The following is a 13,583-nucleotide window of genomic DNA, read 5'->3' as shown; positions in this document are numbered from 1 at the left end:
TATTTTTTCCCCAGCCGCAACTAGTAGGGTTGCCAACCTCAAGGTACTAGCTAGAAATCTCCTGCTGTTACAACTAATCTCCAGCCAATAGAGATCAGTTCCCCTGGAGAAAAATGGCCACTTGGCAATTGGACTCTATGGCATAGAAGTCCCTCCCCTCCCCAAACCCCACCCTCCTCAGGCGCCACCCCTAAAATCTCCCTCCGGTGGCAAAGAGGGACCTGGCAACCCTACTCCAGGCTTTTATGTTATGGGGAGGTGTAATTTTCATATTTTCTCCTTCTCCCAATATTTTTTTTGCCAGCCCCAACTAGGGTTCCTAAGAAGCCTAGAGGGAAAAAAACGTCCCGTGTCCCTTTAAAAGAGGCTCAATGTGTAGAAATGGGCAGCATAAGCTTCTCATGGGGTAGAGGCCAATAACAACATCTGATGCATAATATCCTTTTAAGCCTCTGTTAAAGCAACAGGCCGTTTTTGTGCCAGGCCTGTTGGCAACCCTAGTCCCAACTTGTTTCGTACAGATTAGTTACCTATAGTTATTTCGTGGGATTATGTGTGCTCAAGCCTCAGTGCCCTGCATAGGCACAGAAAGAAATGGGCATGAACACATACATGCTTGATAACTTCTTCAGCTGTGTGAGTAACAGTTGTTTGTGTAAAGTGCCATCCAGTCGCAGCTGATTTATGGTGACCCGGCTAGGGGTTTTCAAGGCAAGTGAGAAGCAGAGGTGGTTTGCCATTGCCTTCCTTTGCAGAGCCTTCCTTGGTGTAATGGGTAAGAGATGCGGACTGTAATCTGGTGAACCGGGTTGGACCAGAACCAACGGGTTGAAATTAAAAGAGTTTCCTTCTAAACATTAGGAAGAACTTTCTAACAGTTAGAGCGGTTCCTCAGTGGAACAGGCTTCCTTGGGAGGTGGTGAGCTCTCCTTCCCTGGAGGTTTTTAAGCAGAGGCTAGATGGCCATCTGTCAGCAATGCTGATTCTATGACTTTAGGCAGATTGTGAGAGGGAGGGCACCTTGGACATCTTCTGGGCATGGAGTAGGGGTCACTGGGGGTGTGGAGGGGGGTAGTTGTGAATTTCCTGCATTGTGCAGGGGGTTGGACTAGATGACCCTGGTGATACCTTCTGACTCTATGATTCTGTGACTGCAGAAGGCTGTTGGAGAACCAGCATGCCCCAGACTAGAATCTGAGAGACTCAAGTTCAGATCTGCACTCTGGCCTTTTTTGCAGGGACATTTCCCCACAGTCACCCTGCCGGCTTCCTTTTGATTATGCGTGCCTTTTCCCGCCCGTCAGAGGTCACCTCGCTCTCCCTGTGCGTTTTGCCCGTGTTTTCCAAGTGCTGCTTTAGCCAGAATCTGGAAAATGTGCACGGGGAGAGCGAGGCGACCTCTGACAAGCGGAAAAGGCATGCACAATCAAAAGGAAGCCCCGAAGCAGTCAGCGAGGGTGATTGCGGGGCACCGTCTCTGCATAAAAGGCCTCTGTCTTGGAAACTCACCGGTGACCTCTCGCTGGTCATTCTCTCTCAGGCTGACCTATCTCACAGGGTTGTTGTGAGGATACAATGGAAGAGGGGAGAATGTTGTAAGCTTCTTTTGGGTCCCCACTGGGGAGAAAAGCCAGCTATAAAGAAATAATCACTAAATTGCCAAACACTGAACTGTTTTCCCTGCTATCATTTCTGAAGCTCTTCTCTGCATTGTGTTCGTGTATAAAGTGCTGTCAAGTCACAGCCGACTTATGGCAACCCCTTATGGGTTTTCAAGGCAAGAGACTAAGAGAGGTGGTTTACCATCATCTTCCTCTACATAGCGACCCTGGTATTCCTTGGTGGTCTCCCATCCAAATACTAACCAGGGTGACCCTGCTTAGCTTCCGAGATCAGGCTACACCATGCGGCCTTCCCTCCCCTTTTCTGCATTACAAATATATAAATGGGCCCCACAGTATTTGCGTGTGTGTTAAGTGTTGTCAAGTCGCTTCAGAGTCATGGCGACCCTATGAATCCATGTCCTCCAAAATGTCCTGTCTTTGACAGCCTAGCTCAGATCTTGCCAATTGAAGGCTGTGGCTTCCTTTATCGAGTCAATCCATCTCTTGTTGGGTCTTCCTCTTTCCCTGCTGCCCTCAACTTTTCCTAGCATGACTGTCTTTTCCAGTGACTCTTGTCGTCTCATGATGTGACCAATATACGATAGCCTCAGTTTAGTCATTTTAGCTTCTAGGGTCAACTCAGGCTTGATTTGATCTATAACCCACTGATTTGTTTTTTGGGCAGCCTACGGTATCCGTAACACTCTCCCCCAATACCACATTTCAAAGGGTTCTACTTTCTTCCTGTCAGCTTTCTTCATTGTCCAGCTTTCACACCCATACATAGTAATAGGAAATACAATGGCAAGAATTAACTTAATCTTGGTGGCCAGTGACACATCCTTACACTTCAGAATCCTTTCTGGCTCCTTCATGGCTGCCCTTCCCAGTCTCAATCTCCTTCTGATTTCTTGGCTGCAGTCTCCCTTTCGGTTGATGATGGAGCCAAGGGAAGGGATAGAAAGTCATCAACAATTTCAATTTCCTCATTGTACCATGCTGCCTTCCCTCCCCTTTTCTGCATTACAAATATACGAATGGGCCCCACATATCTGGCACAATACAGTTGGGGAGTAACAACCTTATGTGTAAAGACATGTGCAAAAAGGCGACCACACAACGTAGCTCTGTGTAATTTTTTTTTAAATGCCATGTAGAATTACAACTCAATAACTTTATTTGAACATGGATTATGCTCAGTTGTGCTCCAGGCTCATGAGGCATGCTGTTGTTACCAGTAATGACGTTCCAAAGCCATAAACTCCAGGGGTTAATCATTATCGCAAAGGTTAGTTGTTTATACACAGTTGCACTCTAATGCGTTTATAAGACATTTTGTTGTTGTTGTCGTTGTGCTTCTATGCAAAAAGGATTTTTGCTTGTTTGTTTAAGAACTATACATGCTAACAATAAGAGGAAACACACTGCAGTGGTATAGGTGGTTAATGCAACTCCAAAGCAGGAAGGCATAGGGGAGAAGACACCATTGCACATCATGGAATATGTATCTGCAGGAGGCGAGAAAATAGAGCAAAAGCCATCCTGCTCATGTGCTGAAGTTCTGTCCAAAATGCACAAAACATCAGACTTCTGATGGTTCTAATCTTGATGTCTTTCAAATAGTTACAATGGTAAAAAAACAGCAGACACTTGAAGATCTAGCCGACAGTATCGCCACAAATAAGCATTTCGAAAAAGGGGAAGGATGACAGGGAAAATGGGAATGCAATATTTTGGGAGCGACATTACTCGGAATACGGAGAGACTCGAGTGAGCGGACGGCTTCAGTTCTGGAGAAAGCAGTTACGTGTTGGAGCGCTCTTAGAATGAAGCATTCAGATTGGGCAACAGGAATGACTCTGAAGTACCCCCACTATGCCACTACTCTGGACTCTGAATTGGTGACCAAGGCCATTTATGCTTGGTAATTTGCAGTGCATTCCAGGCTGAATTGCCCCGCATATTTTTTTGAGTTTTTCACGCTGAGCCGTCATTCAGGAAGTGACTGTGAAGCCGGCGCATTCCTGCTTCACATTTCTTAAGAGCCCCGTTAACGCAACCTTTTGTGTTTGCTCCGCCCCCGCTGCGAAGAATCCCCTCCAGGAACCATGCAAAATTACAGCCACACGTTAGCTATGCCCACGGCAGTTGCTAATGACTATGCAAACAGGAACGAAGGAGCAGGCGAGTGGGGGGGTGGAATTTCTCCTTTTGCAACGGGACCGTGAATAGGCATTTTAAAGGTCGCATTTTTAAAAAGAGCTTTGAGCAAGCATCAAAATTGACCCTGCATAAATGGCCTAACAGTGCCATCTTAAGGGAGTCCACTCAGAATGCTACTCAGGCCTACTCACTGGAGCTTACTTCCAGGGAACTGTTCTTCGGATGGCATTGTAACAGTGCCGACCTAAGGAGAGTTAAGCCTTTCTAAGTCCACTGACGTCCATGGGATTAGAAGGGTGTCTGTTTAGGGGTGCACTGTCGGGATCTGTACTCTTTTTTTTTTTTAGTTTTCGTTCATTGTCGGCATTTAAAAACAAACCAGCAAAAGCATCAATTACAGCTACACTGCAAGAACATGGTAGACATTTTGCATCGCCTCCCGTTTGATCTTCATATTTTTCTCAGGGCTTCCTTTCTGTCTCCAGACTTCTCACCTTCTTCCACCACTATGTTAATCCCCAAGCAAACTCTCGAATACTACTTGATGGAAACCTGATACCCCCCAAAATTCACACATTTCACAGTGGAGCTGGAATCTGATTGACTTTGTTCCATTTGTCGAATTCCAGTTTGCAGCCCGCCGTTCTAGTCCCTGGAATGAAAACCTTTCACTCCGAAGGGCGACCACACCGAAGGGAGAGTTTTCTTTCTTTCTTGAATTGTCTCGAGCTGCAGAAGAAACTCAGGCTCTTCCCTTATTTTGTCATTTATATTTAGACCCCACTTTTGTCCTTGATTGGAACCCGAAGCGTCTTATCGCATCACTCTCCCTTTCTCCACCTAACCCTCACGACAGCCTTATGAGGTAAGTCAGGCTGAGAGATTGCGACGTGCACGGCCAGCTTGCACGGCAGAGCGGGGATTCAAACTCGGGCCGTCCCCGGTCCTAGTCTGACCCTATAACCGCCGCACCAGCTCCCCACACATTAGGCAGAAGACCTGGCCTTTCTATGTGTCTGGTCACCCTACATTTCACCAATTAGCTGCAGGCCCCAAGATCGAGAAACCACGACAGGCTCTACCTACTCCAGGTTTCCTGATCGTTTTGCTCTCCTGAACAAGACTTCCTGATCGTTTCACTCTACTGCACAAGGCTTCCTGATTGTTTCGCTCTCCTGCCCAAGGCTTCCTGATTGTTTCTCGCTCTTGCGCAAGGCTTCCTGATTGTTTTGCTCTCCTGCGCAAGGCTTCCTGATTGTTTAGCTCTGCACAAGGATTCCTGATTGTTTTGCCTGGTTAAAAAAAAAAAGAGAGAAACGAAAAAGAACCCTGGAAAGAAGGCCTTGGCCATCTCCCAGAAAGAAAAGACCTCAAGCGGGCCCAGCATCAGGTGAGCCAGGCCCCCCGCCACAGGGCAGACAATCCTGCACTCGCGCTCCTTAGTCAATCTGAAAGCCACCGCAGGAAGGGAGAGATTTCTTCCCGGGGGTGGGGGGCAGCCTTTTCCTAGACCCAGACCCAGCGGCCAAGCAGCTTCCTCCAGACACAGAGGCCAATTCTAGGGACACCCCCCCCAGACAGATATTCTCCCCCCAAGCCTTCTCTGTACCACCCTCGCCCCCTTTCCTCCAGACACAGAGGCCAATTCTAGGGACATCCCCCCAGATATCCCTCCATGCCTTCCCTGGACCACCCTCACCCCCTTTCCTCCAGACACAGAGGCCAATTCTAGGGACATGCCCCCAGCCAGACATTCTCCCCCCCCCAAGCCTTCTCTGTACCACCCTCACCCCCTTTCCTCCAGACACAGAGGCCAATTCTAGGGACATCCCCCCAGATATCCCTCCATGCCTTCCCTGGACCGCCCTCACCCCCTTTCCTCCAGACACAGAGGCCAATTCTAGGGACATGCCCCCCAGCCAGATATTCTCTTCCCCCCCACAAGCCTTCTCTGTACCACCCTCACCCCCTTTCCTCTCTCTCTCTCTCTCTCTCTCTGTCTCTCTCTCTCTCTCTCGGTCCTCCGCTCTCCCTGCCGGTTGCCGCCGCGTCTTCTCCCCCCCCCCAACCGAGACTCTCCCTCCCCCCCCCGGCTTTCTCTCCCCTCCTCCTCCTCGCTTCCTCCCAGCCCCCCCCTCCACTATTAGTATTCCGCTCCCGTCCCCGCTCCTCGCAGGAGCGCCTTTGCTGCAGCGCGGCCGGCGTCGGTGGTTGGCTGGCTGGCTGGCTGGCAGGCAGCCGGGTCCGGGTGCGGGTGGCAGGCAGGACGAAGCGGTGGGCTCCCCTCCGGCTCGGGTCCGACGCCCGCTTCCCCCCGGCCACCCCCTCCCCTCCCCTCCCCGGGCCAGGCCTCCGGCGGGGGCCCCGACGCCGGCTCGGACCCGGGACCTGCATGGAGCCCCAGCGCTGAGGGGGGAGCCGGGGGGAGCCTGCGCAGCCGCCCTCCCCCTTTGCGCCCCCCCGTCCCCGACCGGGCCCGCGGAGGGAGGGAGAGAGGGAGGGAGGGAGGGGCCAGCAGCTGCGCCAGCCGAGGGGGTCGGGGGGATGCTGCCTCCGCGACGACCCCCGCTTTGGTGAGTGGGGAGGGGGCGGGCGGGCGGGGGGGGTCTTTTTCTGCCGGGGGGGCTGGCTAGAGGGAAGGAGCTCTGGAGGGCTCGGGGGGGGGCTGGGATGGGGGCATCGCGGGGATGGAGGGAGGGGGCTTTGGGACCGTCGGATCCGGTGGGGGGATCAGGGGCAGGAGTCGAGCAATGGATGGGGAGGGGGATGGAGGGGGCAGGAGTCGAGCAATGGAGGGGGATGGAGGGGGCAGGAGTCGAGCAATGGATGGGGAGGGGGATGGAGGGGGCAGGAGTCGAGCAATGGAGGGGGATGGAGGGGGCAGGAGTCGAGCAATGGATGGGGAGGGGGATGGAGGGAGGCAGGTTGCTGGGGGAACGGCAGCAGCTGCCCCCCCCCCGTGCCTGGAAAATACCGCTCTGCCCTCAGCCCCATGGGCCTCTGATCCCAACCCCCTTCCCCCCCCCCCCGTGTACTCAGTCCTCCCAAGTCCCCACTACTCCTAACATTCCTCCCCGCAGGTCCCCACAAGCCATAATTTGCCACCCCCCTGCCCACTGATGAGCCTCCCCCCCCCCAAGTCGGCTGAGCCCCCTTTCAATCGCCCGCTCCCATAGCAACACCGTTTGCTTCCCCCATCGAGCCCTGCTGGTTTCTCAGGTCCAAAGCCACACCCCCACAACGAGGGGGGGGTCTTCTGTCGATGAACCCCACCTCACCTCCATCTGAGCCCCCCTTCCCCCAGAAACGCACCTTTCCGACCACCCCTAGCCCCCTCTCCGTTTCTCCCTAACCGACCCACCCCTTCCAAGGACACCAGTCCTATAACCCCCAAGCCCCCCCCCCCCCAAGAAATATTCGATCTCAAGAAAGGATTACTCTTCAATGAACCTCACCGTCTCCACTCCAGAGATCTCTGTGCCTGGTATTTCTCCCTCGTTCTTGCATTCTCCATTTTCCAAATGTATATGTAAGACACACCAAATGAAGCGTGTCTTACTCCCCATTCCAAGGGGGCTAAGCCCCCGCCATTACTGCCCAGCTTTTCTCCACCACCCACTCCTAGGTCCTGCCACAGGCCCTAGAGAACCCTGTCTTCCTCTGTCTCTTTAGGGACTTCACAATTTCTCCCTAGCCATTTGCACTGAAAAGGGCTTTCTTCCCACCCTTGGCCTTAACGGGTCCCACCTCCCCAATAATCGGACCTCCCTCTTTGGGACACTTTCCTCTTGCTCCCTTAAGATTCCCATTGTACCCCGTTGACTCCTCCGTAGCCCAACGCCGTGGGGCACATTGACGCATAAATCCAGCCAGCTCCGCTCTTTGAATTTCATCCCCCCCCCCTGGTCTTCCCTTTTCCCCTTCCCTCGCTGTAGAGTTCCTTCTTTTTCTCCCACCCCAAAGTCTTTTCCCTGTCCGGCACCAGCCTGTTATCAATTCTCACAACGTTCCCCCTTATGCCCCACAACCTGTGCACTCTCCGCTCTAGACGTTGCTCCCCTATTCCCACCCTTTCACCCCGCCCCCACAACAATTCGGGGCTTCCCTAAGCATGGTGCTTCACAGTGGGGGAGACTAGCCCCTCCAGAAATAAGGCCTGGTCCTTTAGAAACAGCAGATATAAAGTGGTAAAACTTGGTTCTGGATTGTATCACTTCAGACTGCAGGGCATGGCTAGCACAGTTAAATGCTGCTCTATTTCCACCCCCCCCCCATAGAAAACTAGATGTCAGGGAGCAGGGTTGTTATCTAGCTGGCTTTCTGTCTGCAGGGAATGGTAGGGATGAGGTGAACAATCCCAATGTGGTACAGCCCCAGCACAGGCCTACCTCTTTATCTACTGTTTGCAAACACTAGGTCAACGTGTACAGATTTAGGGTAGGATGTTGGCATAAGGGAATTGGGGACTTGGCTTTTAGACTGACAAATTTGTGCCAGAATTGGGGTGTGTGTGTTTCATTCTTATAGATTGTTTTTTGGGAAGCTGGGTGGATGCATGGACTGGGGAACCGATATGAAGGAACCTCTCTGGGGCCGAGACTGGCAGTATGTGTGTTATGGGGGAGACATGGATGCTGGGACTTGTGGAATGCATTTGGGGGATTTGTAGGGAATAGCTGTCAGTGGAGGATTGCCTTTATATACCTGTTCAGCTGCTGCATTTCAGGTCAAGCTGTGGATTTCAGGTACTAAGTGGAGAATCTGGGGGTCTGATTCTGCAGCTGTGTATTGGGCCGGGGTGGGTGAGGGGGGGAGTCGGGGGTTGCAACTTTGCAATGGCAGAATGGGATGAAATGCGGAGAAGAACTTTTGTATGCCGGGAGGGCGTTTTTGTGGCCCCATGGAGAAAAGAAGCGGGCTGGTGCTGAATCCGACCCTTGGTCCCTCTAGGCCGGCCTCGCCTAAGGCAGAGGGCCATCAGCTCTCCAAAAGTCTCCGCTTCCTCCGACCCCTGGGATTGAGACTGGGGTTTTTTGTTATCGCCCAAGCATTTGACCGCCCCAAGCAACCCCCCCTTCCCCCTCCACGGAGGAGTGTCAGCAATTCGCCCCTCTGAGACAGGAAGGGTGGTTGGATATCTTCGTGTGCGTCCGTTGCGGTGGTAGCATGTTGTGATGAAGGAAGTGGTTGTCACGGGGCACATTGATCTGTGTGTATCGGGTGCCTACATGGTTGCTGCTGAAGTGGGGAGGGGGAAAGCTGGTGGCGGCAGATGCGGCGACTTCTTAATTTGGAGTGCAACATAAACAGGAGCATGTTATGGATGGAATTTGCGGTGGGGGGGGTCATCTGCATAGCATAAACAGCCGGGGCCGTTGTCGTGAACTTACATGAAGAGCACAGGGCCGTATGTGTCCGTGGCAGTTCTGTTCTTGAGCGTATTTTTGCACAAATATTCAAAATAGTATTAAGGAGTCCAAAAATGGTACATGGATACAGCTGCCAGGGGAAGAAGAAGAAAAAAAAGGTAGCCAGGAGGATGTGCTAGAAACAGTTGCCATGGCGATAGGAACCAAAAGAATGGGGATGGAAATGGAGAGGACAAAAAAGACCGCTTTTAGTTTTCCACCCTAAGAGAGCGTCACTTTCCCCCTCCTCCCCAAACATTGTGACCCCCATAGAAAAGCCATTCTGTCTGTCTCCATGGTTGGAGGTGAGCAGGTGGGTGCAAAAGAGAGGGGGCGCCTGAATTTTTCAGGCAGAAGATGTGGGCTTTGGCATCTCTTGCGTGGACGTGTGAACAGGGTGGATGCGGAAGGCTCTATCTTGCGCTAGGTGCGGTGACAGGAAGTGGGTGTGGCATGGGGGGGGCGAGGAGAAGTTGCAGGACCAGCCGTGGAAGATGGGGAGAGCCCCTTGCCCGGCCTTGCTCCACCATTTGCCTCCCTTGTTCGTGATAATAAAGTATCGTTAACCAGTGATACCCAGCGGTAATTATGATGAATGATAATTATTGAGATGGACTGAATGAAGATACCCAAAAGTTTAGAGACTTGTTCCCAAGCAGAGCTGGGAATTCGAAGCGTTATTTTCCAGGTCTGGTTGTTACGATCATCCTTCTTGGGTTCATCTTTGCGGCAGTGTAGGTAAGTAATTACAGCGGCAAGTTGCGCTACAGTATAAATTACCAGCTAGGGGCTGAATGAACAGAGACCTCAGATACCTGCTCTTGCCTGGGTGCTGAGGACCCATAAGAACATAAGAAAAGCCCTGCTGGATCAGACCAAGGCCCATCAAGTCCAGCAGTCTGTTCACACAGTGGCCAACCAGGTGCTTCTAGGAAGCCACAAACAAGACGACTGCAGCACCACCACCATCCTGCCTGTGTTCCACAGCACCTAATATAATAGGCATGTTCCTCTGATCCTGGAGAGAATAGGTATGCAGCATGACTAGTATCCATTTTAACTAATAGCCATGAATACCCCTTTCCTCCATGAATATGTCCACTCCCCTCTTAAAGCCTTCCAAGTTGGCAGCCATCACCACATCCTGGGGCATGTAGTTCCACAATTTAAATATGCGTTGTGTGAAAAAATACTTCCTTTTATTTGTTTTGAATCTCACCCTCCAGCTTCAACAGATGACCTCGCGTTCCAGTATTATGGGAGAGGGAGAAAAACGTCGCCCTGTCCACTCTCTCCGAACCATGCATAATTTTATAGACCTCTATTATGTCTCCCCTTAGCTGCCTTCTTTCCAAGCTAAACAGCCCTAAGCGTCTTAACCGCTCCCCATAGGACAGTATTCATTTTGACTAGTAGCCATGGATAGCTCTCTCCTCCATGAACATGTCCATTCCCCTCTTCAAGCCTTCCAAGTTGACAGCCATCACCACATCCTGGGGCAGGGAGTTCCACAGTTGACCTGTGCTTCCTATGAGATCTTCCCACCCTAGCCTACTCAAGGACAGGACTCAAAATGTTGGCCTTTTTGTAGATTGCCAGTTCTGTCTACAGCTGGTGGTTTTGAAGTGCATGGAGATCCGTGTGCGCACTCTGAAAGAAGCACCTGATCACAGATGACACCCAAGGGCCACCGAAACGCACTAGCTCCTTCTGAATGGCTATAGGAATACACAGTGTTTCTGAATTCCCAAAGAAAGGCATTACACTAAGAGCTATTCATTAGAACCATCCCCAAATGGACATGAAGTTGTCTTCAGCAAATGTCCTCTCCCCACAAAGAACACAGGAACTCCCCATGAAGAACTTGGGGGGGCTTATATCTCACACGACATCATCAAGCAGGCATCTTGGCCATCTTCTGGGCATGGAGTAGGGGTCACCAGGGGTGTGTGTGTGTGTGTGGGGGAGGTAGTTGTGAATTTCCTGCATTGTTCAGGGGGTTGGACTAGATGATTCTGCTGGTCCCTTCCAACTCTATGATTCTGTGAACACCGTAATTGTTAGGATTCCTCTAATGCTCATTTGCAATGTTCACGTACATTTCTGGAAGGTTGATTACTGAGCTCATGTCTGCCAATATTTTTTCCCAAGTTCCAGAGATAGGGTGCAGAAGCGGAAACATTTATTTATACTTAGAAAAAGAAGAAGAGTTGGTTTTTATATGCCAACTTTCTCTACCGCTTAAGGAAGAATCAAACCGCCTTACAATTGCCTTCCCTTCCCCACAACAGACACCCTGTGAGGTAGGTGGGGCTGAGAGAGCTCTAAGGGAGCTGTAACTTGCCCAAGGTCACCCAGCCGGCTTCGTGTGTAGGAGTGGGGAAACAAATCCAGTTCCCCAGCCTCTGCCGCTCATGTGAGCCGTGGGGAATTAAACCCGGTTCTCCAGATCAGAGTCCACCGCTCCAAACCACCCCTCTTAACCACTACACCATGCTGGCTCCATACTTAGACATTTATACCCTTCTTTTCTCCCCAGTGTGGACCCAAAGCTGTTTACAACATCATTTGCCCCTCCTTTGTTTCACTCTTGCAGCAACAACAACCCTGAGAGGTAAATTTGGCTGAGAGTGTGTGACTGGCCCAAGGTCACCCAGCAAGCTTCCATGGCAGGGTTGGGATTCGAACCTGGGTCTCCCAGATTCTAGTCTGACACTTTAACCATGACAGCTGGCTGAAGCTGGTGTTGCTCTTCTTCAAGAGAACTTTTGAACTCAGAAGGGGGAGTAGGAGATGCCGCTGTGCAAAGCACAGAAGGGACCAGTGTTTTGTGTGTGTGGGTAGATTTTTGGTTTGGTATTAAGGGTTTTTCTGTCTGTTGGTTTTAATCTTGTTTCCCGCCCCCCCCCCCCTAAGTATTTGACTTCAGGGTCTTCTCCCTGTGCAGTCTTATTGTACTGGAGTGTGGGCAAGAGAAGTTTTTGTGTCAAATGGGATATATACATATGAATCCATGGTTGGTTGAAGCAGGACTCGAAGCTATATCTTTCAGACTCTGAGACAATGTTTGCATGGCAGACATCTTGTCACTGAAGTGGATGATGCCAGGGACCACAGCAAGGGTGGCAGAACTGGAGAAAAACTCCTGTATGGAGTTAGGCTAAGGCAGAAGGAATGTCAATAAACTGGAGGTTGTGTGTGGGAGATGGGCAGTTACTGACAGACACGTTTTAGGTGAGACCCTACACGGTCCCGAATTCAAATCCATCCTTAATCACATCATGGTCTCTCGGGCCAATCCCACTCTTTTTTTAAAAAAAAATATATTATAAAGTTTTAGGATACAGAAAAAAGGAGGATGGCGAAAGGAATCGATTAGAACAAATTGTCTTTTCCAAGCCTTAACAAAGATAATATTAATAAAGGAAAATAACAAATTTATCAAAATCTTACTCTGGAACTTAAATTGTCTTAGAACTCTTTCTGAGAACTTGAACATATACTCTTAATGCTTTTAAAAAAATAGTCATTCAGTAGTCATTCAAAAAATAATCATTAGAACGCCTTACTACTCTTTCAGATAAACCTAACATACCTTACTCTTGATACATCAGTACATATTCTCAGTAGAAATATCATCTGCTATTCTAAAGATTTTATGGGCAAATCCCACTCTTATGCCCTCGTCTGTCTGTAAAATGGGTATAACAGCAAGCTGCTGCCTCGAAGAGCTGGGTTTGATACTGGAGGGCACATCTGCTCCTGCCTGGAACAGAAAAGAAGCAGCCTTGTGACCTGGCAGAAGTGTTGGGTGACGTTTTATGGGTTGGCAGGTATGTAAAAAAGGTGCAGCATTGAAAGTAAAATTTGTAGCCTTAGGAAGTTTGGAGAATTTGTAGCTGAAATTTTGAGTTTTTAAAATGCAAGCTCGGGAGATGCGTTCGCTATTTGGCACCCTTGAGAAACCCAATCCCAACAGCATCTTAAACTGAGAATGTTATAAAAACTAAATTGAAGAGCGTACATTTATATTTTTTCACCCAGTTGAGCTGAAAGATTTTCTCCCTCTAAGCCGTTTTGCAGCTCCAGAGAAGAGGTGCGGGGGTGGTGTGTGCTGGAACTGAGGAGGAGGAAGTTTTATGGATGAATGGGGGGTTATTTTATTTATTTACTTACCACGTTTATAGCCTGCTGTTCTCCACAATGAGGACCCAAAGAGGCTTACGTCATTCCCCTATCCTCCATTCTACCCTCACAACAACCTTGCGAGGTTGGCCGGGAGTGTGCGACTGGCCCAAGCTTACCCAGTAAGCACACAAGAACACATGAACACATGAAGCTGCCTTATACTGAATCAGACCCTCGGTCCATCAAAGTCAGTATTGTCTACTCTGACTGGCAGCTGCTC

At 50.3% G+C, this 13,583-nt stretch overlaps 1 protein-coding gene across 1 annotated transcript in view; it reads left to right on the top strand.

Annotated features, from left to right (window-relative positions):
* Positions 1-6,322: 6,322 nt before the first annotated feature.
* LRRC4B (leucine rich repeat containing 4B) overlaps positions 6,323-13,583 on the top strand; it is a 136,135-nt gene continuing 128,874 nt past the window's right edge. The window contains exon 1 of the mRNA XM_056863434.1: positions 6,323-6,340. The gene's annotated coding sequence lies outside the window, so the exon portion shown is untranslated. The remainder of the gene's footprint in view (positions 6,341-13,583) is intronic.

The sequence above is a fragment of the Euleptes europaea genome, chromosome 18, assembly GCF_029931775.1.
Source record: "Euleptes europaea isolate rEulEur1 chromosome 18, rEulEur1.hap1, whole genome shotgun sequence".
NCBI lineage: Eukaryota > Metazoa > Chordata > Lepidosauria > Squamata > Sphaerodactylidae > Euleptes > Euleptes europaea.
This window is presented reverse-complemented; position numbering and strand designations above follow the sequence as displayed.